The 26,384-nt window shown below is 41.6% G+C and overlaps 3 pseudogenes across 3 annotated transcripts in view; all 3 read right to left on the bottom strand.

Annotated features, from left to right (window-relative positions):
* Positions 1-22,484, bottom strand: part of LOC147132780 (uncharacterized) — a 28,439-nt pseudogene extending 5,955 nt beyond the window's left edge. Inside the window, exons 1-2 of the transcript XR_015081800.1 lie at positions 22,055-22,484; positions 934-1,119 (exon numbers count right to left, since the gene is read on the bottom strand). The product of XR_015081800.1 is annotated as an uncharacterized LOC147132780 (transcript). The remainder of the gene's footprint in view (positions 1-933; positions 1,120-22,054) is intronic.
* On the bottom strand, positions 1,096-15,515 carry LOC147132781 (uncharacterized; annotated as a pseudogene). Its single transcript, XR_015081825.1, has 3 exons — positions 14,136-15,515; positions 11,328-11,574; positions 1,096-9,278 (listed from the first exon to the last, which is right to left on the bottom strand). The product of XR_015081825.1 is annotated as an uncharacterized LOC147132781 (transcript).
* A 436-nt stretch (positions 22,485-22,920) lies between the features above and the next one.
* The window catches only part of LOC147132779 (uncharacterized), a 12,990-nt pseudogene continuing 9,526 nt past the window's right edge, over positions 22,921-26,384 (bottom strand). The window contains exon 2 of the transcript XR_015081801.1: positions 22,921-26,189. The product of XR_015081801.1 is annotated as an uncharacterized LOC147132779 (transcript). The remainder of the gene's footprint in view (positions 26,190-26,384) is intronic.

The following is a 26,384-nucleotide window of genomic DNA, read 5'->3' as shown; positions in this document are numbered from 1 at the left end:
TTGAGCATGTAAAAGGACACGTTCATTTACGCCACTGTACTTCGTCTGTCGAGCCGCAAACAATTTCCTCTGAGCAGGCAAACTGCCGGAATCATACTGAGCCAGAATCGATTCCTTGTTTTCGGGGTTCGCCAAAGGTTCTGGATACAGCACCGGAACTTCCGTTGTAAGGAATTGATCGTTAATGTAATGTAGTCGTAGAAAATTTAATGCATACGTTTTTTTTCCGACTGAGGGAATTTTTGTTTGATCCGATGATGGCGGAGCGGTCAAAGTTTTTCCGTGATATCGAGCGGGAACTGCTTAAGTTTGTGCTACTGCGGGCTTCGCTATGGACCTCTTATGATGAAAAAAATAAATGGAACAAGTTTTCCATTGTCCGGACGTGGGTCGCCGGGGCCCACCTCTGGACCAGGCCTGTACCCATGGGGCTCGGCCGGGCTCAGCCCGAAAAGACAATGTGGGTCCCCCTTCCTATGGGTTCATCACTGGTGGGAGGGGTCAAAGGGGTCGGGTGCCCTGTGAGCTGGACAGCGGTTATAGGCGGGGACCTTGGCGGTACGATCCCCGGCAACAGAAACAAGCTCTTGGGACATGGAATGTCACCTCTCTGGTAGGGTAGGAGAAGAGTCCTGAGAAGTTCTGACTAGATAAACAAACACTGCAACTGAATGGTTTCTTCCCACTCTGAGTTCATGTGTGTTCTGCTAAATATGGCTGTGCCACAAACTGCACAAAAAAGGTTTTTCTCCACTATGTGTTCTTGTGTGCAGTTTTAAAGACCACTTTGAACTTAATGTTTTCCCACACTGAGGACAATTCCAGCATTTGTTGTCAGTGTGCCATGCCCTATTATTAGCTTGATCATCATCAGTGTCAGGAGTGATGTGTCATCACTATGTGTTTGTGATGGTCCTCAGTGGTCTGCATTACCTTCTGTTGTCATGTGTTGACTTGAGCTGCTGCTTGGAGGCTCCGCCCTTCTGTCCTCCTCACTCTCAAGGTCAAAAGTCAGTGTTGACGTGATATCCTCCTCTTCCTCCTCCTTTTTGATGTGAAAGGGCTTTTCCTTCTCCTTTTTCATGTGTTGCTCAGGACTAAGATATTCTTCTATGACATCTGAAGGACACAAGAAGACAAAAGCAAGGCTCAATAGAACTTTTTTTCTTTGTTGGGCAATTTTGCCAATCAGTGACTTCATTTGCGGAGCTAATTACAAATTTTGAGGAGGATTCACACCCTTCTCTGTACCTGGGAGGTGATACTGGTACTCAATGGTACCAATTTTCGCTACTTTTGTTCTGTTGTTTGGGGTAATAAATGTTAATTTATTAACTGTTATTTAACAATAAATTACCAAAAAAACAAATTAACAATTATTTTTCAGTTACACAATTTGACTAATAAAAAAAACATGATATTAAAACAAATGCTTAAGATGGAGTAAAAATAAATGTATAACATTTTTTCAATTATCCATCCATCCGTCCATTCTCTGCAGTTTATCCGGGGTCGGGTCACAAGGTCAGCAGCTTTAGCAGGGAAGCCCTGACATCCCTCTTCCCAGCCACTTGCTCTTCCCGGGGGATCCCAAGGCGCTCCCAGGCCAGCCGGGAGACAGTCTCCCCAGGGTCGTCCGTGTGGCCTCCTGCCAGTGGGACATGCCCGGAACACCTCACCAGGGAGGCGTCCAGGAGGCCACCTAACCAAGTGTTGTTGTCGTCAATGATGACAAAATCATTTTGTTAATGCACCTTTTTAATGACGATAACGAGACCATGATGAGCTAAACGTGGCTCTCTGATGACTAAAATGTTCATGAATTTTTGTTAACGAGATGAGACTGGATGAAATGGTTAGTGTTTTCTGTCAGACATTCAACATGTATGACATCCCTTCCTATTGTGCATGTAATCTGTCTGTCAAAAAAATATCAGCAATGCTGTTGCAACCTATCTTTGTTTGGTCACGCCCACCACCAGCTGGCACAACAAAACAGGTCTGTGGTCAGTAGTCACACACTGACACGATTTCCATTGATCGACCATGGCAGCAGTGACTCCAAAGGGGCTTTGTGGGCGGAAACGAAAAGAAGATATATGGACATACTTTCAGTACAAACCAACAGAAAGAACAACACTATGCAATGTAGACAGCGGTAACGGTAAATGTGGCCACAAACTAAGTGGAAAGAATACTGCAACTCTCAAGCGGCATCTGAAGGCTCACCACGCTGATATTTTTTCACAGGTAAGTCGCAACTACTCCTGTTAACATAACATACTGTATACATTTGCTTGCATTCCATGTTACTCGACAATCGGCTTGTGATAAATTTAATTGTAAACTTCAAGTTTTCCACGAAACTCCTGGCACAAATGGGCTAAGTTAAGGCTTAAATTATTTTGGTTGAGCTAACGCCATGGCTAACTTCAATTTCAATCACTTGTAGTGTACAGCGTAATCAAATATTCAAAGTAGATTAAGGCACATGTAGGAATTCTAAGTGGGCTATGGAGTATTTTTTGCTATTTAGTTGGATGATGATGGGATGAAATGTGTGAATTATTTATCTTACCACACAGATGTATCATGTTATTCTGAGCTGCAGTGATGGAATTGGAGTGTAAAATCATCCACACTGTCAGCTCTGAGGATAAAATAAACTTTACACCTAAAATGCTGCTAAACATTTGATGTACCGGTATTTGAAATGCATTATTGATACATTGTAATTAGTGGTGGGCGATATGGCAAAAACATATCACGATATTTTAAAAATAAAATCACGATCATGATTTTATCATGATTCTTTTTTACATTGTTTTTGACTAATTTGCACATTCTTCACCATTTTCCTCATGATAAACATACAAAACATATTTAAAATGTATATGAAACTTTAAAAGAAAAAAAAAGACATTTTAAGCCAGCTAAGCTTTCTGAACAGGTTTAAATTTGAATAGTGACAATTTTTATCAAAATGTGCAGTGAACGTAAACATAAAAGGTAACATAACGTAAACATATAAACAGCTCCTAACTCGGGTCGAGTACTTTTAAGAGTCTTTTAAACCCCTTGTTTACCACTGTTTTGATGGGAATCATGTCTTCGGCAAGGTAATAAGTCACTGCCACAGTTACTTCTTTCCATCGCTTGCTTGTTTTTTGTGGTGCCCTTGTTAAATGACTGCGTTACTGTGGGTTGTGTTAGCCTGGAGCTAGCAGCTGCCTCTGGCTACCATGTGTCTGATCTCCGTTTGCTTTGTCTGTCGGCGTAGTTTTTTGGGCGCCGTCTCCGCAAGTGATTAAACAGCGTGGTGACTTTCCGCTATAGCTTCCCGCTATACCAACAAACAGGGAGGCAGGGAGTGTCACGTACAGTACACTGTGCGTGCTGTGATTGGTTGGTCGGGTATGCGTCAGCGGCTTTGCGCCGCCATGGAGCTTAACTGTATAGAATGTGCCCTGTAAACAATCAAACGATCTTAAGGCTTTATGAGATCGTCAACACGTTAAACTCCTTAATGATGAAATATCGTCATATCGCCCACCCCTAATTGTAATTTTGGCGATGACTCAGAATGAAATATCAGAAGTCTTAGATACAGGTGCTATGTGGTTTAATAGGTTATGAATATGTACATTTATTTATCGATATATTTTTTAAGATTGATACCTACATTTGTTTTGTACTCACCTGTAGACCTTTACAGGATGTGTACTTTATATACAGGGAGAGAGCAATTGTATCCCCACTCTTTTTTTTATTCCTCATGCAGATCCCAGAAATCATAACTCCTTTTAGAAAAATCTGGTGGTCCAAAGAATGACAGTGCACAGTCATCTATCGTAGCAGCCTTCGCCAGAGGATCCAAATACAAGCCAGGAACAACGTGACAAGGAACAGGCAATCACTCTTTGCATTGGACGTACAGGTCTACTTGTTTGTACAGTTGAGGATGAGGCTTTATCCTCATGATGGAGACCTTTGATAAGAGCATACCATACCATACCCCAAAGGACCAAAATAACTTCACTGACAAGATTTATGATGACGAAAAACAAAAATACAAAGAGAGGCTTGCCACAGCACGCAAAATAACCATTGGACTGGACATATGGACCAAAGTAGGTCTTACGGCATCATTTCTGGAAATTAGTGCATGCTTTTTTTCTACTGTAGAAAAAAAAGCACAGCACATATTGTTGAGACTTGACCAGATTGCCTATCCACACACTGCATCATGTATAAAAACCTGTGTTGACCAATGCACAGAGTTCTGGGGAATACACCAACACAAAATTTTGACAGTTATAACTGATAATGAAAGCAACATGAATGCAGCGTTCAAAGCCAAAGATATTGAACTGGATGATCCCACCAGTTCCTACGAGGATGACTCCATCAAAATGAGTGAAAAAGAAGTCTCCAGGGTGGTTGGAGAAGACCATAGGTAAATTATTTAATTTAGCTATGAATTAAGATTTTCAGTAGCAGATTATCTTGTCAGTCACACTGAGCTAAATTAGGTTTTATTCACTTTTAGCAATTTTTTATTGTATTGCATAGTGTTGCTCGTGACAATGTTATTCAATGTCCTATATACAAGATGAATAAAGTCTTTTTTTCTTTGTGTTATTGTTCTATTTACCTAGGTATGGAGCCATAGATCGGACTCCCTGTGTTGTCCACACACTGCAACCCGTGGTGAACATGATGCAGAAAGAAGCAAGTATCAAACGACTGCTGGGCAAAGTTAAGAGTGCTTGTGAAGCTCTTCCGCAAGTCATCAGTGGCAACTGAGCGACTGCTGCAGCTGTGTCAACTAACTCTGGTCAAAGACTGTCCCGCTAGATGGTCCAGCACACACCTGATGATATCACAACTTCTCCAACTCAAAGACTCAGTAGTTCAGGTCGCGGATGGGATGATCTACTGCCAAGTGAGTGGCAGAGACTGACTTCTCTAAGAGATTTAATCCCCTCCTTTGCTGAGCATACACAGATGCTCCAGAGCGACACACAGTCTTTGCCCCATGTGGTGCCTACCCTCCTGGACCTGCAGGGTCACCTGTCTTGAGTTTCCCCATGCCCAGGGTTCTAGCTTCAAGGACCTAGCTTCCCTAGCAATGAAGATGAGGACAAACATGGACAAGCGGTTCAGCTGCTTTCTTGATCAGTTGCACCCGATGCGCTGCTCGTTAACAAGGAAGAACAAATTGAGGCACTTCTGGGTAAAGCAGAAGATTACACTGCTCTTCCATGTATTTAATCAGTGCCACCAGTAGTGTGGGAGGAAGAGGCTGAAGATGAGGGGCTAGTGGAGGGAAAAGAAAACTCCAAAGAGGGACCACAGTCACCACAGAAAAAGCGACCCAGATTAAAATTGTCAAAAACAGGCCGGCCCTCCACGTCTGGCCTCTCAAAGCCGTGTGTTAGGGAGGAAATGAAAAAAATTCAAGGAGCAGCTGTCATAAACGAAGTAACTGCTCTTGCATTTTGGGCTGCACAGGGAGATTCTGTTTATCCAAGCCTAAAACCTACTGCGTTGGATCTTCTCTCCATGTCAGCATCTCAAGCATTTTCTGAGAAATTCTTTAGCGTTACAGGTGACCTCAGTTGTGGCCGTCGAAACAGGGCCAAGAGTCATTTTACAGAGAAGCGCTTTCCTCAAACTAAATCAAGCTCGGTAGGCTACTTCTGCTAATGCCAAGCTGTTACTATATGTTCCTGTGATCGAGTTTGTTAGTTGTGATACTGCACTAGGGATAGGAGTCCCCTCTTGTTTGTATTTTGTTTATTTTTGCCTTAAAGGGATTAGAGAGCCGAGTCTATTTTTCAATAACAAGCTCAATTTTTTTTTTTTTTAAATCAAGAAAATGATATTAGCTTGCATTTTAACTTTTATCAATTTCAAAACAACATCGCTTATATTGTCAAAACAGGATCAATCGGCCCCAATACATGTAGACATCTCTACTTGGCTGTATTTACACCAATGCCGTCTGGTGGCGTGTTTCAATTGGGGTCAATTGAGTTCGCGCGGGTGAGGTGGCGCGAATAATGCGTTTGGAGCAGTGGGACGCGGAGCGAAGCACCGAAAATCCACCCATTCACCGCCCCATACGTCGCATATAAGAAAAACAGAAAAAAATAAAATAAAATTATTTGGGGCGGCACGGTGGTCGACTGGTTAGCACGTCCGCCTCACAGTTCAGAGGTCGTGGGTTCGATCCTGGCTCCGGCCTCCCTGTGTGGAGTTTGCATGTTCTCCCCGTGCCTGCGTGGGTTTCCTCCGGGTACTCCGGTTTCCTCCCACATTCCAAAAACATGCATGATAAGTTGATTGGACTGTCTAAATTGCCCCGAGGTGTGATTGTGAGTGCGGATGTTTGTCCCTGCGATTGGCTGGCAACCAATTCAGGGTGTCCCCTGCCTACTGCCCAAAGACAGCTGGGATAGGCTCGAGCACGCCCGCGACCCTTGTGAGGATAAGCGGTATGGATAATGAATGAACAAATTATTTGCCATTTCGCCTGACAGCAGTCAATCAGCATCGGGCATACTACGTCACACACAACGTCCTGTAAAGTAGGAGGGTTTTGTGACCAGATTTGAGAGGAAAAGATGGAAGAAAAAGTAATTGTTTAGATTTGCGGACACCCCGAACTGTACAATACGGCCAGCTATCAATACCGTGACAAGAGAAAACGTGAGCTGACTTATTGATTGGTGAACGAGGAGGTCGGCTTACCTGGTGTGTATTTTATTGTTATCATTCTTTCATTTTACAGCTGTCAAACTATAGCATTAGCCAAAGTTGGCACACTGTCGGCCACTTGATTGCTATGTTGAAACTCTTTTGTTTCTGTCAGAGGATTATTGCCATAAAAAATGGAAGGCACTGAGGGTCACATATGTGAAGGTAAAAAGAAGGGAACACGAAGTAAAGAGGAGTGGAGCGGCGGCTGTAGTGCCGGCTGAAAAATGGAAGTACTCTGCGGTTCTGTCTTTTCTCGATCTTTTTGTGTCCCCGAGGGAGACAAGTGGTAATATGGAGCGAGGGGTCGAGGAAGACAGAACCGCAGAGTATACAGTGGTGCATCTGCCTGACGAACAAGGGTCCCGAATCCAAGATGCCAGGATCATCATCAGAGGCATCCTCGCTCAACGAGAGGGGAGGTTGGTCATTGTGCCTCACACACAACCATATTTTATTTCTTACCACGCTGGTACATTGTTTGTACAGTGATCCCTCGCTACTTCGCGCTTCAACTTTCCTTTGCCCTGAGTGCATCACGGATTTTTCAGAAGCATTCATAAATTAAAAATGAAACAACACAGCCATATCGGCAGCAGAAAGATGCATTTCAAATATATGAGTTGACTCGGAGGCTCTGTACATACCCGCAGGCACGCATAAAAGGGGTGTGACTGGCTTCCCATAAAAAAGGAGGTTTAAGTGGTGTGCTGGAGGGAAGGAAAAGGAGATAGAAGACAGCAAGCCCCAATACTTAAGGCACCGCATCAAGTCTACTCCAGACCCACCTCCACCCCCATGCAAGGATGACCTGTTCATGAGAAACCTGGTTCCTGTCTTAATGAGATTGTCACCCAACCAGAAAGGTTTGGTAAAATTTCAATTCCACAAAATTCTATTGGCTGCAAAAACAGGAAAATTAAATGTAGAATTTGTATTTCAATAATTAGTGTTTGGGTGACAATCTTTTCAGGGCAGGGATCAGGCTTCCATACTCATGTTTTTATTTATTAATCTTGTTCATTCTATGTTCTCTATTTTATAACGTCTTGCACAATGTTCGCAGGGACGGTGTTCTTTTTTTGTATTTTACAGCACCTGCTATAAAATAAATCCACTTTATTCCCTTACTTGTTCTTTATTTTTTTACATATAACATTTTTGATAATACATACTCCATGTAGTCTTCATTGATATTCTAGTCATGTCAAAAGGGGAGTTACAATTTCAGAGTTTATTCACAGTGTAGAAACAAATTTACCTGCTAAATGCATTATTACCTCACAATGTCACAAAATTTATATATATATATATATATATATATATATATATATATATATATATATATATATATATATAGGCGGCACGGTGGTCGACTGGTTAGCACGTCCGCCTCACAGTTCAGAGGTTGTGGGTTCGATCCCGGCCTCCCTGTGTGGAGTTTGCATGTTCTCCCCGTGCCTGCGTGGGTTTTCTCCGGGTACTCCGGTTTCCTCACACATTCCAAAAACATGCATGGTAGGTTGATTGGGCACTCTAAATTGCCCCTAGGTGTGAGTGTGGATATTTGTTTGTCTCTGTGTGCCCTGCGATTGGCTGGCAACCAATTCAGGGTGTCCCCCGCCTACTGCCTGAAGACAGCTGGGATAGGCTCCAGCACGCCCCGCGACCCTTGTGAGGAGAAGCGGTATCGATAATGGATGGATATATATATATGTGCTTTATATATGTGTATATAAGTTTATATGCTTTATATAAGTGTATAAGTGTTTTATATAAGTGCTTTCAAACGATTACAATTTTTTAACTAATCGCAAAATTTTCCATAATTAATCGCGATTAATGGTATTTTTCAACTACAGTTTTTTACAAAACTTGGAACCTTTAAATACTTGAGTAAAATCTTTAAATTAAATTAAATTTAAAAAAAAGTATATTTCCATTCAAAGACAGTTCTAATAGCTTTCTTTGATCCTTGAATACGATTCTTTTCCTGTAAAATACAACAGTTGAACGATACACCAAAGACGTACAACTATGGTATTTGAATTTGGCTGTGCAAAGTGTTGCAAATTATTTGGGATTTCTCCAATGAGCTGTCAAGCAACTTTTTTAAAGTAAAACTTCGTAAAAGTCCGTCTTTGCGACAATGACTCTCCTCTAAGTTTGGCTGCACAGTGAGCAGAGGCCAGCTGCTACAGGAAGTAAATAAAACTGAGTTAACAGTTAATTCTTTTTTTTTGAAATTTTGAAATTATATATTTTTGAAATATATATATATATATATATATATAAACTTCATATTGCGTAAATAACATCCACCATCGCTGGTTCGTCCGTAGCCCCCGACATCGATCACCCTGAAACATTTCTCAGCATCAACAACTGCTAAGAGAACCAGTGAGTATGTTCCCTTGTAGTTGAAGAACTGGGAGCCAGAGTATTCAGGGGCTTTGATGACGTGTTCCCATCCAGTGTTCCACAGCAGAATGGAAAATCCCACGATCTCCGCTCCTCTGTGGTGAGAACAGCCATGAAGTCATCCACAAGGCAGTCCCAAATTGCCGTTGCCACATCAGGGACAATCAAGGACACAGTGGAGACCCCAACACGGAAACTCCTTTGCTATGGTCCTGAATGAGTCACCTGAGGGCAAGGTATCTGCAATAAATAAAACAATTGTACCAGAGTCATACTGAAATTGCTGTAGCACATATATTCATCCGTAATAATGTATACACGACACGTGTCAGGAAAGTATTTCTTGCACAAATAGTGAACATTTCTTTATATGTATAGTACTTTTACAAATTAAGCATTTATCATTTTTTTTGTTTCCCTATGTGTGAATACATTATTTTTAGCTGGCTGTGTATATTACAGGATTTAATATGGTATTACTGATATTCATTTTGATTAGATATTGTACATCCAACAAATACACAAAAGGTCTTGCTATAGTTGTACTATTGAATTAACATGGCTGTATAGAAAGTGACCGTGTTTTTAATCTGTTGATAGAGCAGATTATCTCATAAAATCCGAACGCCATCTATGACATCATTTTCATGAATTCATTTCTTTTTAATATTTGGCAGCATGACAAATATATTTAATAGGGATGTTCCGATCAGGTTTTATGACACCAATACCGATCATGCATGAGTGAGATCACATGGAATATCTATATTTTTCCATTTATTTATGGTGACTGCTATTATGCAATATTATCTGAAAAAAAAAAAAATTACACTTAATATTGTGCATTCTAGTGAATTTTCAGAGTAAACATTGTTACCACATTACTCAGTGACATTATTGTGTGCACAAAACTCATTTTTTAGCCCCAAAATGTTTTAAATTTTGTGCTAATGTACATGTTCTTTGTACATAAGTCAATATTTTCCCCATATTTTTGCTAAAGATTTAACTGCTTCAAACAGAGACTGGGGGATAAGCAGTATGGCTTGAAATACATATTTGAATCTTTTGGTCCTAACAGTAACGGTACGGTGAGTGTAAAAATCACAACGAGAATATTTGTGATTGGGTTATTTATGCCGTTAGCGAGTTCCGGCCGGTGTTAGAACGTGTGCTGAATTGCTTGTGTAGCCCTCGCCTTATTTTTTGGTCTAGCTACGTGTTGATTGTAATACAACATTTCTGTTCATAACGGCTGGATTTCCACCCTTACGCGGTTCTAGTCAGGCTTAAGTAAACAGTCTACTGTACACCTAAGCACTTATTTTGCTATTCTCGACTGCATTTCACTTTAACGATTAGCACACTTAGCGACCCCTCGTTCGCCTCCGCGGTGAAGACGCTACTTGTTAGTGGGGTCGTTTATTTGTCTCAATGGAGGAGAAGATGCGCAGCATGCAGCTTGTTGCAGCTTTGCACGGACTTATAGTATAAATAAAGACCGTGCAGCTTCTGGACAAGATCTCTTATAGAAATCAAGCAGCCACGAACAAAATTACTTACGGGAGTACGGGCAACAGCGTATAGTAGGACAATGCTTTTTTTTTTTAACCAGATCGGTACTGGACCTGGCCACGGGAGCATGCCACTCTTGGTGGTGGCACTGGCGGCGAATTAACGTTACATGCGGTATCTCGCCCCATTTTGTTTTTTTGGAGGGGGGATTTTATTTTTATTTTTTATAAAATTCTCTTGCCTTATCTCAAAGCATTTTGTGTGTTGCGTCCCTCCCGTCTGCTCGCAGCCGAGGCGCTGCTGCGTTAGGGAGCCTTTCTGGCGGCGCGTTTCCGTTGGAGTCAATATATAATAATGTAACTCGCGCGGGCGGGCGCGAGTGATGCTTTTGGACGGAGGTACGTCGTCGTGTATTAAATCAATCAATTTATTTGCCATTCCGTCTTGCCAAGCATGAGCTGCGGGTGATCGGATGTTTTGATCGGCAATAAAAGGCTTTGATCGAATATTCCGATCACGTCTTTTTTCACGAAAATCGGTGCCCGATCGATCGGAGCATCCCTAGAATTTAAATATCATTTCTGATACATTTAGCTAGCGCTTCCGTAAACAACAATAGCGGCACTCACCGGAGACAAATGGACAGGCAGCTGAAATGGAACGCCTGTAGTTCGTGTCCATGCGGGATATCCTAGCATCGATACGAGCTAACAGGCCATCCAACTGGGCAGTGGTCATCCTCATATACCGCTGGAAGCGACAGTCATCCAGGCGAAGTTATCTGAGAAGATGGTGGAATTCACCGAGCTGTGTGCGCCTCTGGATGGTGTGGTGAATCCATACACGACGGCGTGTGGCATTCCTACATTTGTATTTCTTCCAGAGAAAGTACAAAATGCAGGTTTCCACAACTTCGTCCTCCATGGCTCTTCGCAAAATGGCTGACAAAAATACACTTGTCGTCTACTACCAAGCGAAGCCACTCCCCTGTAAGCAAAGACCCTCCACTCTCCGCTGTGCGCGAATGAGCGGCTGCAGCATTGAGTTTCAAATATCCCGCGGTCAAACGCGAACGAATGAGGCAAAGCGGAAGGCTTCATCCGCGATTGGTGTGAATGTAGCTTTGGTCCCAGTTCAACCTCTGAAAACATCCCTAAACGATTAGCCTTTCCATGTCTGACCAAAAAGAGCAAGGAATGAGCAGCCTACATGCAGCTGAGGTGCACTTCATGTCACATACGTTGTCATGTCATAAGTCACCAAGATACTCAAACACATTGCATTCCTAGAAGCTTTTTCTTTAGCTGAATTGCTCATAGGTTGTTATAGATTACATATAAAGTGTTAGCTTGACTTAGTTTTTCCCCCGAGGTCCGCCCCTGCGCGCGGTCCGGTGCTCTTAAAGTCCAACTTTATCACTTTGACAAGCTGACCTGCGGGGCTTGTATTTATCCGAAATTGATGCAAACAGGCCGGCCCACTTGCACGGCGATGCCACTGTATCTCTGGCTGGACAGAATTAAAGCGTTCGCCGCAACGAGCACTTCTCTATAGCAAAAACGGTGCTCTTGGCTGGCTGACCAGCCGTGGCAAACACGGCTGAAAGTAGACACTGAGCATCTTGGCTGCTTAGACGGCGGATCTCCGTGAAAAGGAGCTTCATGTCTTTTCAAAGTTTATACCTTCCATCCAATTTCTCGAATCGGCCACTTATTAGCGATCACACGCCGCACCGGTGATGCCGAGTGGAATCTCTGGAAGAACACCGGCTACTGGCTGACCGGTGGCGGCGAGTGCATGAGCGGGCAGCTCGTCCGAAACACGAATCCTAATCGATGGACGGTAAGAATAAGATCTCATTCTGCTAACTGTGACTGTCAGCAATCGAAAGCTAATTCTGCCTCGACTAGCCGCGGGCGCTAGCAGGAGCCAACAGCTGCCTATGGGAAAAAGCGTTTGCATCGCTAAATGTCCGAAAACTACGATCATTTGTCACTAAAATTCATATGCACATTCCTGCTATTGTCCACTCTAACCGGTAATTAATAAAAAATAAGTAAATAAATTTAAAAAAAAAACAATCAGCACAATATTTTCTATTTTATGGAGGTGCTAGTGGGTTTTCCTCATAAGAGCTCACATTTGATGTTAATAAAAACTAAATATTGTGCCGCCCGCTTTTATATTCTCACAGTTTGGAATGGACAAGTGTAGGAATGTGCAAATGAATTTTAGTGGCAATTAATCACTTTCAGACACTAGGTGACAACAGAACGTGACAAACCAAAACAAGGAACAACACGGATCGAGCCTCCCTCTAATGATGTTGACAGCCTGAGATGGAGAAAAAAAAAAAAAAAAAAACACTCCCCAAAAGTGGGCGGGCCAATTTGCAGCTTTAGTCATCACAAAAAAGCCCATAAATCAATACAGCTTCTTTTACGAGGGTGAATTTTAGTGCTGACATTTTTTTTTCATACAGACCTATTATATAAGTGTTGATGTTCAGCCAAATCAAGTGTACCTTTAAAGCAAAAAAATAATAATAATAATTTGAAAATTGAATGAACACTAACATCTCTTTTAGGCAAGCACCATGACGTGTGAACATGAATGAGTTATTTGTCTGTCAGTAAAACAATGTGTGAGTGCATGTTAGGCAGCCCAAGTAAAATATAACTAAACTCTTAAATAAACACAAAGTCCAATGAAGACCACCCTCCACAATTGCAAAGTGCTTCATGTCCTGTACAATCATTTTAAAGTGACACTTGGGTGAGCTTAACATTGGCACTTATAGAATAGGTTTGCATGTAAAAATGACATTATTACTAAAATGCCCATGTCAAAAGACTCTGTACTTATCTATGGGCTTTTTTTTGTGATTAGGTTTACGACAAATTTCCCCGACCCATAAAGGGGCGTGGCTTATGTTATGTTTTCGGTCTCAGCGGTCTACGTCACTCGAGGAAGGCGTGCGTGGTAATATTGCTCACTTTGTCGGTTCTGTTGTCTAAAACGGTGGCCGATCGCCACCAAAATACAAATGCACATTACTAGTCTTGTCCACTTCAACCTGTGAAAGTATAAAAGTGTTCTGCACAATTGTTTGGATTTACATAAAACGTGATCTCATCATGATCACCTCCACAAAATCAAAAATTCTGTAGCGATTGCTCCTCCACTTTCACAAGCTGAAGCGGACAAGAGCATGAATGTGCACACGAACTCCGACTGGTTATATTTCTGACATTTAGCGACGCTAAACTCGTGTCTCCGGAGGGAGTGAGACAGCGGCTTGCAGCAGCAGCAGGCAGATTGGAACTTTACGCCAGCTTCCCTTCCCGGCTAAAGGTAGGAATGGGATGTCTAATAGCAACAACTAGCTTCAGGCCGTTAAAACAAAAGGCGTTAGCACAACAACATTAGCTCCTTACTGTCCGCCCAGCATGTGCAGGTGAAGATGAGCCTGTGTCTTCATGTCGCCTCAGTCGCGTGTGGTGTCCCTGCTTGCTTGCTTGCTTGCAGCCACCACCTTCTGGCCCGAGTGAAGCGGCGTGAGAGTGACGAAAGCCCTCATCGAACGGCAAACAAAACATTCTAGCGAGGCTGAATGCACAGCAGTATGGCCGCATTGGAACGTGCCATTTCGGCTGTTCCCAATTGGACGGCGCGTTGTAAGTCAAAAATCTGGGGCCATTCCTCATCCAAATAAATGTGCGCGTCTCATTTCCACTTCAGTCTCTGTAAATATCCTGACTGGTGTTTAATGCCTCGCCTGTCCTAACCGTGATCAGCAAAGAAGCAGTGTTTTTTTTTTAAGCAAAAGCAGTGTGCGCTGGTTCCAGCCTATGTACCTCTGCTGACTTCCACATTTCCTCATTCTCATATAAATAAGCCACGGAGAGGTTAATCATTTTGAAATGTTGAAGTGGGCACTAGTAGGACTGTCCACATACATTTTGGTGCAAATTGATCATCGTTTTTGGACGTTATAAGCAATGAAAGTACCGTATTTTCCGGTCTATATGCCGCTCCATGCCATAAAATGCATTATAAAGAAGAAGAAAAACATATACAAGTCGCACTGGAGTATAAGTCGCATTTTTGGAGGAAATTAATTGTGCGCTTAATACACATAATTTCCATCAAACTACGATGGTAACATTTAGCAACATGTAGCATACAAGAAAGTTATGGTAAGATAACTTTAAACTCACCAAAACAGTTGTATATCGATGAAATAAGTCTTTAATTCATCCCCGACCATGTAGAATGTTTCCAAAAGTATTTATGTATTCGGTCGTAATTAGCTGTGTTTGGTCTTCTGCGCTCTGTTCCTTACATGTGTGGCTGCATGATCACACATGCACACGCACACGCACACACAGCCATAGGCACAGCAACTGCCTGTTTGTGGTTCATTCTTGTTCGACCATCGTCTGTAAGTAACAGACAATTGTGTGTAATGAGCATGCAACACTTCCCGTATTTTCCGGACTATAAATCGTTTTTCCCAGTTTGGCCGGGGGTGCGATTTATACTCTGGAGCGACTTATGTGTGAAATTATTAACACATTACTGTCATGGATCGTTAGTGCTGACTTGTGACTTATGTTTTGCCTCCCCCTGCAGAGGGAGACAAAACATCATAAATACAAGTCAGCACTAACAAGCCATGACAATTACTTTTATATAATTTCACATGTTATTGTAACCAACATAAAGAAACATGAGATACATCCTAAAAGCTATTAAAATGCATGAATAATTTAAACGGTTAAAGTCTAATGTTTTGTGAAACTAACAGGCATTGCTAGTCAAGTTAGCCACCTTATCCAAACAGCTAAACATTCACAAACAAACTCCACTGACTCCAGGTGTGCAGCGAAGTTTCCTGTTTATATTGTGAAACTGCACATGAAACAGAAAATACTATCAATCTATGCATTACATACACATGTATTTTCATAGACATGAACAAGATGAGCTTATGCTGACGATTAGCGATCGTGATTAGCATTAGCGATAGCGATTAGTATGTTCAGTCAACAACACAGTACAATCAGCCACAATTCAGCTCCTATATAAATGTTGCATGGTCATTACCGGTACACACAATTGTCTAAGTTACTTACAGACGATGGTTGAATAAGAACGAACCACAAACAGGTAGTTGCCTGCCTCTGGCTGGGGTATTGCATCATACAGCCACACACGTAAGGAGGAGCACACTCAGCAGAGAGGACGACATAAATACTTTTGGAGACTTGGAAACATTCTACATGGTCGGGTATGAATAAAAGACTTATTTAAGCAATCTACAATCATTTTGGTGAGTTTAAAGTTATCTTACCATAAACTTTTTTGTATGCTACATGTTGCATCGTAGGTCGGTGGAAATGATGTGTACTAAGCGCACAATTCCCTCCCAAAATGCGACTTATACTCGAGTGCGACTTACAAATGTTTTTTTCCTCTTTATTATGCATTTTATGGCTGGTGCGACTTGTACTCCGGATCGACTTATAGTCCAGAAAATACGCTATATACGAGCTGAATTGTGGATTTTTGTGGGTTGTTGATTGAACATACTAATCGCTATCACTAATGCTAATCGCGATCGCTAATCATTAGCATAGGCTCATCTTGTTCATGTCTATAAAATACATGTGTATTTAATGCATAGATTGATTTTATTTTCTGTTGTGCAATTTCACAATATAAACAGGCAATTTCGCTGCACACCTGGAGTCTGTGGAGTTTGTTTGTGAATGTTTAGCTGTTTGTATAAGCTTTTAATTACTCACTTAACACAATATTAGATTTTAACAGTTTAAATTATTCATGCATTTTAATAGCTTTTAGGATTTATCTTTATGTTTCTTTATGTGGGTTACAATAACATGTGAAATGATATACACTACAGGTTATTCTGCCCGTTGTTAAGCCAATATGTAATGCAGGTTTATATGCAGCCTTAGAACGCTCTCCTGTGGTTGTTTGGTGTATTGTTTGCTGACCTTGAAAAGGAAAGGGATACGATATAATGTGTTAATAATTTCACACATAAGTCGCTCTAGAGTATAAGTCGCCCCCCTGGCCAAACTATGAAAAATACGGGACAATGGTTTCCAATGGGGCGTTTGTAATCGGTTCCTACAGTGACTCCGACCGAACATTGATAGAACGCTAGGGTGCGCGGCCATTCTGCTCATTAACAAGGGGCGTTATTCATGGAGTCAATTATTTCCTAATTTCTCCCAAATTTATTGATGAAACTCTTTTCATTTTCCTGATCAAAAAATATATAAAATGAACTTTTGTTAGTGAAAACGTGGTCATCCCGGCCCCACCGTCCCTTTAAGGATACTTTGTGTGAGTTCAGATGTTCTTACTGGTGTACATTCCTCTTTCTTGCGGGGGGACGGATAAAGAAGAGCCCATACTGAAATATTACAATGATTCTGAAAAGGCACACATTATGTATAAGTGATGTATAAGTGCAGTCACAGACTATGGTAGCAGGCCAGGGTTTCCTCTAGTTTTTTTGTTTTTTAAGCAGCGGGAGCAGAACATATCCTAAATACGAGGTGCATGCACGTGAACGGGGGCCGCTAATTTTTATGAATAAAGCCGGATGGTCCAGGCCGGAAGGGTACCCAGGTCGCGACCGGACGGCGGGGGACTGGCGGGTAAAAAAAGGGTCAAGAGCCCAGCTCTGTATAGTAGTGTACATACTTGTGTTTGCCAGAATTATGTTGCTGTGGTGAACGCTTACCAAACTGCACATCAAAATATTTAGTAACTATATACTCTATCTGTAATTGTAGTAGATAGTCTTTCATATTAATTAATGCTTCACTTGCCTTGAACTCAGTATTCTACAATGCATTACAAATCCGATATCGTTTGTTGTAATAAAGATTCATTGTTGAAAAATACATTAGAAAGTACTTTGAAAAAAAAAATCCCAACTCACATCGCAATCTCGATTTGGAAAAAAAAAAATGCCATAATCGTTCAGCTCTAATTTATATAATGCATTGCCTTTGTGCCTTAATTGGTTATTTAAATATTTTAAGAAATAGGCTCCAGCACGCCCCGCGACCCTTGTGAGGATAAGCGGTATAGATAATGGATGGATGGATATTTTAAGAATGTAATTACATTTTTTTAAATATATTTTATGTATTTATTAGGCGGCACGGTGATCGACTGGTTAGCACGTCCGCCTCACAGTTCAGAGGTCGTGGGTTCGATCCCGGCTCCGGCCTCCCTGTGTGGAGTTTGCATGCTTATAACGATTACTGTGACCACATCCCGAATATTGCATTTAAGAACTCCGAAATCCCACCACTCAAAGTTAACACAACATGACTTCCACAAACCCTTAATGTCAACACCTAACAATAAAAGACATAACATACCCTAGGTCGTTAGAATATACTAATTTAGAGTGGTAAAAAGAATTATGTTTTTTTCATTGCATGTGCATATCAGATTTTGAATGTGTAGATCTAATTACCGGTATGCATATTACAGAAGCAAAACAAAAAGTTTCTTTTCAACAAAATACATACAAACAAAATTAAAATCCAATACAAGTGTTTAGTTACGTTTTATTTAGCACAGTGCTTTTACCGAAGTTTACTCATATGATTTTGTGATACTCACAAAATAAGTGTTTTGTTAAGATATATTTATCTTTTATTTATTTCCATGAAAGAGTCATTTTTGGGTTATTGTACTTGTTTCATTTCATTCTGTGTAATTCATATTCAGAAACTATTGCAGTATGTTGTTTTGCAAAGCGGGCACTGGGTGGAAGCACTGACCTGCAGCATCACAGGGACATTGCGATGTTTTGCGAAGTGTGGCTCATAATCCAAGTTGATGGAGAAAGAGCAACAGGTGTCCCGCTTCGCTGATTTATGTGTGTTATTTTTCATATATCCAGGTCAGTTACTTATTTTTACTATGATTATAAATATCTGGAAGCACATATACCCAGTGATGTGTTACATGTAAGATAAAAGTACCGCAAGTGTATTTAAATAGCGCGGTTGTTGACCCCGTGTAATGACGTCGAGGAAGTATGACGCAGTTTGATGTATTCTTTCGTTCGTTTCTTTTGGCTCCTGGGCATTTGCGGGTTGTTTCTTTTTGTGTGAAAAGTGAAAATCATATGTGTGTGAAGTACAATACTTGAAACGAAACCAGCAATGTTAGTAATGTTGTGGACGATCACGACTGTAATCCCCATTAAAATGGCGCAGGTTGATCGCAGCAAGTGTATGAGCGAGACTTTAAAAGGCAGCCGTTCTTATTATGCTCTTAACCAATGGCGGGGCCGCTTTTTCATGTTGAGAGAAAAAAAAACAGTGGGGTACAGGAGATATAATGTCGGCGATATGGAACTACTTCAACATAGAAACTCCAGCGAGTACAACAACAGCTAAGTGCAAAATTTGCAGTGCGAAAGTTGCAAGAGGTGGAACTAAAGTGGCCAGGTTCAATATGTCAAACATGATAAAACATTTGAGGACGAAACATGTGAACAAGCACCAAGAGCGCTTGCAGCGGCGGCGACAACGGCAGCGAGCATGAACAAGGGGAATGGACCGCAACAACAAACACTGCTCAATTTTGGATTTTGGAGTTGAACTTGTTGGATTTTTCTACTGCTTGTTTTTGGTTTTGAAAGTGGATTTGGGAGCGGAAGTTGTTGCGATGGGACACTAATACTCAAAACAAACTTTTATAATAATGTCCTATAGCTTTTGTAATTAATCCGACAAAATCTCTCTCAAAGATACCTCGTGTATATTATTTCTTATTTTAATTGAATTTTACTTCTTGTTGCACTACTGTTATACATGTAAATTACATGATTATTGCACTATTTTGGCATTAGGGAGCCAAAACGCTGAGGTTTCAGAAGAGTTTATCCACTTACTGTCTTACTGACTTACATACCGGGCACGCAATAAAGTTCTACTGGATTGACTGTGTATTAGTCTGTTTTCCTGTTTCACAAAGGTTTTTAAGTCTGACCAAGCCATGATAGCAATGGTTTTACATCCAAGTGAGTATGCAGTTCTTTAGAATTAATTAATTTTTATATATATATATATATATATATATATATATATATATATATATATATAGGCATCGGAACAACACTAATAATCAGCACTTTAATCTGGAACATACAAACCAACGGAAGTACATGACTGCAGTATGAAATTAAAATGAACATGTAAATAAAGTTAATCCAAGTTGATGGAGAAAGAGCAACAGGTGTCCCGCGTCACTGATTTATGTGTGTTATTTTTCATATATCCAGCGTAATCCACATCGAAGGATTATCTATATATCTTTCAGCGGTGACCTGGTCGGGATCTGCTACAATTTCACTCAAGAAAAGTTAAATAAGTTTACAAGTATTTATCTAGGCGGCACGGTGGTCGACTGGTTAGCATGTCCGCCTCACAGTTCAGAGGTCGTGGGTTCGATCCCGGCTCCGGCCTCCCTGTGTGGAGTTTGCATGTTCTCCCCGTGCCTGCGTGGGTTTCCTCCGGGTACTCTGGTTTCCTCCCACATTCCAAAAACATGCATGGTAAGTTGATTGGACTGTTTAAATTGCCCCTAGGTGTGATTGTGAGTGTGGATGTTTGTCTCTGTGTGCCCTGCTATTGGCTGGCAACCAACTCAGGGTGTCCCCCGCCTGCTGCCCAATGACAGCTGGGATAGGCTCCAGCACGCCCGCGACCCTTGTGAGGATAAGCGGTATGGATAATGAATGAATGAATGAAGTATTTATCTTATTATTCATAGGTAGTTTCATTGTATTAGTGCATCTCAGCATCGTGTATAGTTTTGGGTTCCATTTTAAAATGCACTAAACATTTACAGCTAAAAAAAAATTAAGGCTACAGTACCTTTAATTTCAATTACTCCATTTATTAACATGTCAGGAATGTTGGTACAAGCTGCAAAGTTTAATACCAGTTGAATGTAATTGTCTTTATTATTCTTTCGTGCGTACCTTGACGAATCCTAGCTGTAAGCTACCGATCGTCATATAAGAGCCTGGTGCAATTATGTCACGATTTACATATGATCCGATTAGTCGACTAGTAAAATAATAAATAAATGATTTGTGGCAGCCATACTTGACATGCTGGCACCAAACATCATTGCGTATTGCGTTTGTGAATGGCTGCAGCACCACACTCGCGCACAGAGACAAGCACAGCAGTGAGTTAAAAAAAAAAAAAAATTGACTCAAATCGAAATCGGGAACTCAAAATCGAATCAAATGGGGGGCTTGAGTTAAAAATTACATACCTATTCATTGACATTACAGTTTAGTGAAATGGTGAGCAACATTGTCAACTGCCGTTCTTTACAGTATTCGCGGTACAAATATGCATGGTTGTCCTTCAAATGTTTGTACAAATTGTATGTGTTGTCTTACTTCACAAGGCGGACTTTGTAGCACCGCTTGCACTGCGGTGCTTCTGTGTTCAGTGGCTCGCCTTTGTCATTCGGTTTGAACCCGAAGTACTTCCACACCGTACTTCGGGCCCCCATTTTATCAACGAGTACGGGTTTTACTGCAGCCGCCATTTCGGTTCCTCGTTGTCTTCCACCTATCTTGTCTGTGCGACTTCACTGAAAATTGCTGACCAAATATATTCCCTTGAAAATGAGAAAATAAACTGTTGCCCTAACCATGTGATTAAATGTGTGTTGTGGTTTGCCATTCTCAATCGACTGCAAGAAATTGAGAATATTAAAAATTGTAAAAGTAAAAAATTACCAGACTGACATTGCCCAAATGGTCAAAACTGGGATTGGGAGCTAGTTAATCTGTAAACCAGTTGCACCGGAACACCGATCACAGCAAAATAGCCACTGTCAAATAAATAACATCCATCCATCCATTATCGATACCGCTTATTCTCACAAAGGTCGTGGGGCGTGCTGGAGCCTATCCCAGCACTCTTCGGGCAGTAGGCGGGGGACACCCTGAATTGGTTGCCAGCCAATCGCAGGGCACACAAAGACAAACATCTGCACTCACAATTACACCTAGGGGCAATTTAGAGAGTCCAATCAATTTACCATGCATGTGTTTGGAATGTGGGAGGAAACCGGAGTACCCGGGGAAAACCCACGCAGGCACGGGGAGAACATGCAAACTCCACACAGGGAGGCCGGAGCCGGGATCGAACCCACGTCCTCTGAACTGTGAGGCGGACGTGCTAACCAGTTGCCCACCTAATAAATAACAGAGAAGTGAAAATAAAGAGGCAAAAACCTTGAACGCGGTAAGAATTGTACAAACCTGCTGCGTGAAAGTCAACACGAGGCTGCTTGCAAACTTTGCCCACCAGTTGCTCGTTCTTTTCTTTTACTCCACAAAGTTCCTCTCTGTACTTTGATGTCGTTCTTGCACACATTTTCACACGGTATAATCCCGACAAATTCGCACTCTCCGTTTGACGAAGTGTCGTGCGTTTCTCTTTGTTTAGAGGCTAGCGATCTAAAATAGGCTAAATAAGATAACTAGGCCGAGAAGCATCAACGCGTGCCGAGACGAGTTAAACAGGATACAAGGACTTAGTAAATGATGTCGCAGTCGTTTAAAGTAGTAATGGACGTCCTGTATGGAGGCTGAGGTCCGTTCAGCACTAAATCGGAAAGAATGATTATGCGGAGGCTGTTTGGTTACGCAATGGAAAAACCGTGTACGGAAGTCGATTTTTTCTACTTCTTCTGAGTTTTTTGGGCGGTTGGCAAGAAACTTAAAGGTGCGTTACCGCCATCTACTGGTAAGGAGTGTGAACCAGGTATGCCCCTAAAGATACCCCAGGAAAATGAAAATATTAAAACATACCTAACCAATAACAATAACAACAACAGTAAATAAAATAACAACCAACAAACCTAACAATCCCAATTACATTTTCTCAAATTCTACTAACCAATCCTGTAGCCTTTCAATAACTATATAGAAGCTTGCAACCTTCGCTATTATTCAGCATTTTAACTCCATGCATTTCAATGCATTTAACTGCTTAAATCCAGTTTCAGTTTCCTATTTCCCAATACACCGATCAAAAGTCTTCTTCCCTCGTTGTAGTTTGCACAGTGCAAACTGACGTGTTCTACAGTCTCTTCCTCTCCACATTGACAGTTCCCTGACTCCTGCTTCCCTACTTTGAAAAGTGTACTATTCATAATTGTATGCCCACATCTAATCCTAGATAACACCACTTCCTGCAACCTATTTCCCACCTTCCACCGCTTTTCAGAAACCTTCCTGTTGATTCTGTAAACCACCTTCCTCTGCTTTCTGTATCTATTATGTATTCTGTCGCTGCCATCTCTCCATCAATTTCTGTGTAACTATCTGTCAGGTTCACACCAAATGAGACATTCATAAACAATGCACACAATGAGGAGAGAAGACATTCCACAACAATATTGTCTTTTTACTTGCAAGGAGAGCGCAGGGAAGTGTACGATTACAGTTCCTAAAACGCTCTGCCCGGCTCCTGCGCCCCCTTTCTTTTTATTATTCTTCGGTGTTCCTGATAACAAAGGTGTTCCAGCTCTAAGGGAAAGGGGAGCGAAAGCAGCTGGAACACTATGAACTTGTATTGTCTATGTAAGTGTGTGTGTGTGTGTGTGTGGGGGTGTGTGTGTGTGTGTGTAATTAACATACATATGTGAAAGCAAAGCACACTAAGCAAGTTGGCCTAATGTTAAAAATCAAACACATGAATACTAAAATGCATTATTATTCTTACAATCCCCCCTGTTTTTATATAATATAAAGCTAAACACATGAACAATAAAATGCATCATTATTCGTGTATAGTATAAAGCTAAACCTACAAAACTAACAGGCTTAATCATGAACATCAACATGAATAATATAAAGAAAAATCTGATTGAAAAATCCAACACCCGAATCATTATATATCTGATTAATCACATTCCCCCCTGTTTCTCTTACATTTGCACAATCCTCATATCATCGAATAGACCCTCCACAAAGGCTTTAATCTACCGAATCACTCTCATGAAAACAAATGTAATTACACCCGAGGTTGTTAATGTAATTTTACTCATAATCTCCAAGACCCGGAAAGAGATCTGGAAAAGAAAACGAAATGTCAACAGGAGAATCAAAAGAAGTGTCATCAGTGTCATCATTACTCTCAACTGTACGATAAAGCAATAACGGATAAACATCGTTTAATTTGGACGTCGTAGGTGCAATAGCTGTCGTGATCAACCGGTTGAGCAGTGCTCTAAGACAAGGAATACAACAACACCCACACAACGTGAGGATAGCTGCAAACACAGCAACAGAAACCAGGACAAAGGAAACCAAGTCCTTGTAATCTACCAAATGTTCTTTCCTACCACTCCGTCCAAAGAGACGTGTCCACTCCAGAGTGCTCCTTCATCTTGTGGTTGAGAACGCGGAGGCCATCGATGGCCCTGGTGAGGGACCCCTCCGGGGCCGTGTTGTTAGGTATGAATGTACAACACCAGTCGCCAAGCATGGCGCACACCCCACCCTTTTCCGCGAGGAGCATGTCAACCGCTATGCGGTTCTGGAACGCCATGAGAGAGGTGGCTGCCAATTGTTCTTTGATAGCAAGAAATCCTGCTTCGGTATAGTTACCCAGTTTCTACACATTGTAGTGGAGGTAGTTGATCCTGTCAACATTTTTATTCGGCGTGATCCAAATAAAAATGGACTCCCAACCAGCTGCAATCTGATCAACCAGTTTATACTCATCTGGAACACCTCGAGGTGCGCCAATAGCATCAATATAGGTCGGATCTCCATCCCTCCAGGAAGCACTACGCCGATTCCTAAAGAACCTTTCTCGCGGAATGTGCGTCAGAGCTGCCCTCTGGATATCCTCTACTGTAGATGGAAAAATAGTAACAGTTAAGAGCAATGACACAAGTGCACAAACTCCTGAAGCATTTCTCAATGTATCATACAATTGTTTACCACCACACCACCACCACACGTCACTGCGCGGAATGAGAGGTGTAGCATCCAAGCGTGGGTGGGCGCACCAGGTGTCACACCAGGCGGCGTTGATCGACCCCAAATTTGGGCCTGTACCGGTGAGATTCATACAATAAAAGTTGTTTTTAGCGACTATTGCAGAAAATATAGGTTTATTCCGCACAGCCTTGCCAGCGAATAAATTGAATCCCAGGAAATGCAGGTGGAATTCGGATTTGTTTTGGTCATAACTTCCATAAGACAATTGTGATCAATTTTCGCAGGTATGATACGTAATAAAAAACGTCTTGGTCCTAGACACGTAATGCAACTAAAATTGACTCGACCTGCAGCATTTTCTACTAACAACATCCAATTGTTATGTTGAACTATCACACCTGTAACTTGTTGCATTTCCCAGCCAAAATCAGTATGAGGAACATGTTTCATTACTATCTTAGTTTGTTTAACATATGAACTTACTCTAGGAATTTCAGAAGGAGACATAGTACTGTCTTTACAAATTACAATAGGAAAGTAAGGATCAAAACCTGATGAATAAGCCCACAAAAGAAACCCCCAACAAGATGAATTAAAAATAACTGCAGTAGGAGGCCTGAAAGGCCCAACCCCCACAGTGACCCTGAGATTGAGTGTCGACCCCGTCTTTGAAAGAAGTATTTTATTATGAAAATATCTAGCCTCACGGCCCTGTCCTGGAACCCAATAATCACCCTGTTGTGTAGTGATCAAAGAATCCCAACTCGAATCTAACACATGTCCAGTGAGGTACCACCAGTACTGTTCGTATCCCTTCCCCGTCGTTTGAATTATACTACCGCACCTTTTCTTGAACCCCCGCAGGGTTGCTTTTGGAAGCTTCAGTTCTGTCGTGCTATTGGGTGCCACAGTAATTCTGATGGAATTAATATAAGCCCAGGAAACAATCCAAGGAACAAATGAGTGGGATGAAGCCAAAGAGCCACGCCTAGTTCTAATTACTGCAGGATTCAAATAGCCCCCCCTCGAGGGCCCCCACAGGTGCCAAATGAATAAAAATACAAAAATAACCATCAGTACAGCTGCAAAACACCCAATAGCATCTTTAAACCATTTTGGCATCGCCATTTCTGCTGTAACTCCACTAAAAAGGGGTTGGTGTCTGTCAAATTCTTCACTGACCGTCAAGTATTTCCAGATACTATAAATCTGCACCCACCTTCTTGCCAGACTTTTGCTCACCTTCCCCGGAGGAGAAATCAGCAGAAATGACCTTCTTACAATGTGATAAGCGTATCCACGTGCTCCTCTCTGCAAGCTTCACAGCAGTAGGAGTTGTCAGCAACACTTGATATGGGCCCTCCCACGTGGGAGAGTACCAGTGTTTTCTCTTAATGCTCCGGACCAGGACCCAATCTCCTGGCTTCACCAGTTGTTGTGTCTGTTGGGAAACACAATCGTTCTCAGGTAATTTAAGTTCACCACGTTTCTCTAAAGTCTTTCACATGTAATCAGCCAAATTCGCCTCATCATCCAATTCCCAGTGTTTAGTGAATAACGGTAGTTTGTAGGGCCTACCGAAAAGTACTTCAAATGGAGTCGGCCCAGTTATACTAGTAATGTTGCTATACAGTTT

The sequence above is a fragment of the Filicampus tigris genome, chromosome 17 (genome assembly GCF_054856515.1).
Source record: "Filicampus tigris isolate MCC_2025a chromosome 17, RoL_Ftig_1.0, whole genome shotgun sequence".
NCBI classification, from domain to species: domain Eukaryota; kingdom Metazoa; phylum Chordata; class Actinopteri; order Syngnathiformes; family Syngnathidae; genus Filicampus; species Filicampus tigris.
The sequence above is the reverse complement of the archived record's forward strand: the minus strand, read 5'-3'. Positions and strand labels throughout refer to the sequence as shown.